This window comes from Hordeum vulgare, chromosome 7H (genome assembly GCF_904849725.1).
Source record: "Hordeum vulgare subsp. vulgare chromosome 7H, MorexV3_pseudomolecules_assembly, whole genome shotgun sequence".
In the NCBI taxonomy this organism is placed as follows: domain Eukaryota; kingdom Viridiplantae; phylum Streptophyta; class Magnoliopsida; order Poales; family Poaceae; genus Hordeum; species Hordeum vulgare.
Genome location: NC_058524.1, coordinates 608,219,472 through 608,223,686, shown reverse-complemented (window position 1 = coordinate 608,223,686; position 4,215 = coordinate 608,219,472). Strand labels below are relative to the sequence as shown.

The 4,215-nt window shown below is 42.7% G+C and overlaps 1 long non-coding RNA gene and 1 other non-coding gene across 2 annotated transcripts; both read right to left on the bottom strand.

Annotated features, from left to right (window-relative positions):
* Positions 1 to 704: 704 nt before the first annotated feature.
* Positions 705 to 777, bottom strand: TRNAE-CUC. The gene has a single exon. It is a non-coding gene; the product is annotated as a tRNA-Glu (tRNA).
* Positions 778 to 1,039: 262 nt separating this feature from the next.
* On the bottom strand, positions 1,040 to 3,916 carry LOC123410175. The gene is made up of 3 exons (XR_006612994.1): positions 3,807 to 3,916; positions 1,414 to 2,255; positions 1,040 to 1,282 (listed from the first exon to the last, which is right to left on the bottom strand). It is a non-coding gene; the product is annotated as an uncharacterized LOC123410175 (long non-coding RNA).
* Between the last annotated feature and the right edge of the window lie 299 nt (positions 3,917 to 4,215).

Genomic DNA, 4,215 nt, shown 5'->3' with positions numbered 1-4,215 from the left:
ATTGGTGCTACATATCTTTCTTCAAATCCAGTATTTCATACTCGAACGAAACACATTGAAGTGGGCTATCATTTTGTTAGGGAACCTGTTGCACAGAAGCTACTTCATATCAAGTTTATTTCTTTTAAGGATCAACTTGCTGATATTTTTACTAAACCCTTACCCTTACCTTCTTTTGAAGGATGTCGCCGCAATCTTAACCTTCTGAATGTTTCAGGATATAGTTAAGATTGAGGAAGGGTGTTAGACTTAGTATATAAGTGTATATACGTGTTGTAATAGGACTCTGTAATCTGTACGTTCCCTCCTATAAATATAAGACAGCCGTACCCCGTTTAGGGTATCGAGCATTGTCCAACCCTACCGTGTCTAACACGCCGCGACCGCATCGCTGCGGCCTGCGGGCGTGGAAGGAAGCAAGGAATCAAATTTTTGACTCCTCTTCCTTTTCAAAGGGGATCGTAGCGGAGTGGACAGCTATGATGATGCACCGGTGATGACGTTGATTTATTTTTTTTAATAAAAGGGGTTACCTCCTGCTCCATTTATTAATAATGATGCAACGAAGTTATCAGTTTACGTGACGTCAGTTTTCGCAGAAGCAAATTGACAAACTGAACTGGAAAAATAGATAGAGAAATGAAAAAGCTTAGGTTCTGAATATACTTTTCAGTGTCACTGAGGGTTCAACTACAAAAAGAGATTTCCGTCGCCGGGACTTGAACCCGGGTCTCTCGGGTGAGAGCCGAGTATCCTAACCACCTAGACTACGACGGAATAGTGATCGTGTTAACACTAGAATTTATCTGTTAGCGCATACCACAGAAAACAGCACGAACAATAAAGTTAGGCACGAGCTGAATGCAGATTTGTCTGATTCAGACATAGTTAGAAAATATCTACAAACCGAGAACAAACTGCATTTGCTCTATTTGATGCATTACATGTTTGAATTACGCCATGCATGCAAACACATGGACATTTTTTTTTTGCGAGAACAAACACATGGACATTTTTTTTCTGCGAGAACAAACACATGGACAGTTTCAAATTTGGACCAAGCAGATCATGAGAATCCACAGCAACATATCATGTACTTATTTGTCCGAGACAAAATTCTAGCAATCTTCCTGCCTCCTCCCTACGTTGGGATTTTCTAGACTGGGTTACCGCCGGCTTTGGTATGAAAATACATCGCGGGAAAATGGAAATGGATGCCCTTCATGAACAGTTCAGATAAACTGCATCCTTTTTCAGACCATGCACTTGAATGTTCTGCAATCTGATTCAGTAAGCATACTGTAAATGCACATGGTGATTAAACAGCCTTCAGCTTCTAACAGTACAGTTGAAAGCTCTACTTCCAACATATTCACACAAGAACTTGGAATCGAAACGAGCAAAAGTAATTACCGTAAGGTCTAACCAATGAAAGGCATCTAGGTTTGCACCTCATCCGAAGAATCCTGAAACGTTTTCATCTGGGCTGAAGAATACATTTGATACTGTCACATTCTGTAACTTCAACAGTAGTTAAGACTTGAAAGTGAGCGCACACCTGCCAAGCTTAACAAAGCAGAAATGATAAACATAAAATATTTACAGGTTGGGATTTTGCACCAGGCAAGGTGTACCGCACGGAATCAAAGCAACGGCGCCTGCATGATGACTGGACGCTAACGTGGAGTTCTTTGCGGCCACAAATATAATTTAGGCATGACGACTTTATCTTTATCTTCAGAGCCGGCTACAGAATCATTCTACACTTCTGCACTAAATCCTCACTCTACTCTACTAGTGCCCACTGGCAGAATATCAGGTAATATGTTGCTGCATCTTGATCAGAATCTCTGGGCTGAAAGCTTACTTCTCGTTGAAGTTTCTTCTCACTCAAGGTTCTAGCACCACGGTATTCGACAGCGTAGGCCGCGGTTTTGCAGAATGGGCAGCTGCATTGCTAGTTAAGGGCCCAAGGTGATTCAGATGCCAAATTGAGCTAGAAAACTGTCATATTTTAGGCCCAGTGCATTAACGAATCAACTTAAAATTATCCTGTATAAACTGTCAGAAGTATGAAGTGGAAGCATTATTTGACAACCTTTTTAGAATCATGATGACAGTGAAAAAACTTATCTGAGGTGAAGCATTCTCTTAGAAGACTATTCTTTCTTTGCAAACGGGATCAGGGCGGAGTGGATAGCCGTGATGCGCCGATAGTGACGTCGCTTTCGGCAGAAGCAGAATTCCAAACTGAACTGAAAAAATAGATAGAGAAATGAAAAAGCTTAGTTTCTGAATATAATTTTCAGTGTCAATGAGGGTCCAACTTGAACCCGGGTCTCTCGGGTGAGAGCCGAGTATCCTAACCACCTAGACAACGACGGATTTATGATACTTCATATTAGAAGAAATGTGTTTGTGCAAACCACACAAAATTAGCAAGGTCAACTCATATTCTTGACATCACAAAACAGCACGAACGATAGCACAACTGATTCAAACGTATTATCGCAAAGAATGGGAAAGAAAAATCAGGTATTTATCGTCAGGTCTAACAAATGAATTGCATCTAGGTTGCACCTCATCCGAAGAATCCTGGAACTAGCAAAAAGTTTTCATCTGGGCTGAAGAATACATTTGAATTGAGACTGTCATTTGTAACTTTGATAGTACTACTCCATCCGTTCCTCAATATAAGTTTTTTTTAGAGATTTCATTAAGGGTCTACATACGAAGCAAAATGAGTGAATTTATATTTTAAAACATGTCTATATATATTCGTATGTAGTGTCTTAGTGGAACCTCTAATAAGACTAGTAGTTAGGAATGAAGTACTTCAGAGTGAACGTACACCTCTGAAGCTTAGCAAACTACTATACTAACAAATACTCCTAAGTAGTGATCTAAAAAGTCTTATATTTCTTTACAGAGGGGGTACTAAAGAGAGAAGAACGCACACATTCTGGGTCGGCCGTGAAGCAGTCAGCGTGTTGCTTCCTACAGTTTTTTTAATTATATTGATCAAACTGAAAAAATAGATAGAGAAATCAAACATACTATACTAACACTAACAATACTAAAGAGGGAAGCTTTTGATTTTTCCTTTTTTTTTAACTTTTCTTTACCATGTACTGGGAATTTTTTTTAGAATGTCTTTGCGAATTTCCGTGGCAGTGATAGTCTCCTTTGTAACTAAAATTTGTGAAGATAGGCTTAATCGGTGCAATCTGAAGCCCGTACAAGTATCTAGAGCACCCGACTGCTTTGGTCCATATACTATAACACTAAAACCCTGTTTGGTTGCGCAGAATTCGCCGCGGAATTGAATTGGCAATGGAATACCAAACGAACGATTTGAATGGAATTCCAGTTTTGCTGTTTGGATGCGCATGGTATTCGTCCGTAGAATCAAGGCTGGAATGGAATTCCAAATCCTGTTTGGATGTACATCATGTGGAATTGTAATTTTTTGGAACGGATGTGGACTATGCAGGGAGGGGCTGGCCAGGGGTAGGTGCGGCGGCGGGTCAGCGCAGCATCCATGGCCGCCGTCGGTCACCATCCCGTATTCAATCCCCGATCCGGGGTTCGGCCTATGCGGGGAGGGGCCGGCCAGGGGTAGATGCGGCGGCGGGTCAGCGCAGCATCCATGGCCGCCGTCGATCACCATCCCGCCGTCAATCCCCGATCTGGGGTTCGGCCTATGCGGGGAGGGGCCGTCCAGGGGTAGGGGCGAGATGGGAGAGGGAGGCGGCGAGGAGAAGGTGGGCGGGGAAGAGGAGGAAGGGCTGGAGATGGAGGCTGACCTGCTCGGGCCGCCGGCGACTCCCGCCTCGTGCGTGGTCGCTGGAGTAGGTTGTCTCTCGAGGCAGCAGGTGGAGGGGAGGAAAACGCGAGACGAGCAGATTCCGTGAGATTTCCCACCTCTACAGCTCGGAAACGTTTCGCACACGGGGCTGATCCGCTCGGAATTGGGCCTGGGTTTCCAGATGCAAATTCCTAATACAACCAAACAAAAGAATCAGGGACCCAATTCTAGATTCTCTAATTCCATGCCTAATTCTATGCAACCAAACATGGCATAATCTTTCTAGAATTAGAGAGCCCACATTCAACTGAGGTCTCGAATTGACACCGTGATACCCAATTTTAACCTCATCAACAATTTCTCAAAGATCTTCATTTAATATTTTATTTATACCTATATAACATTAT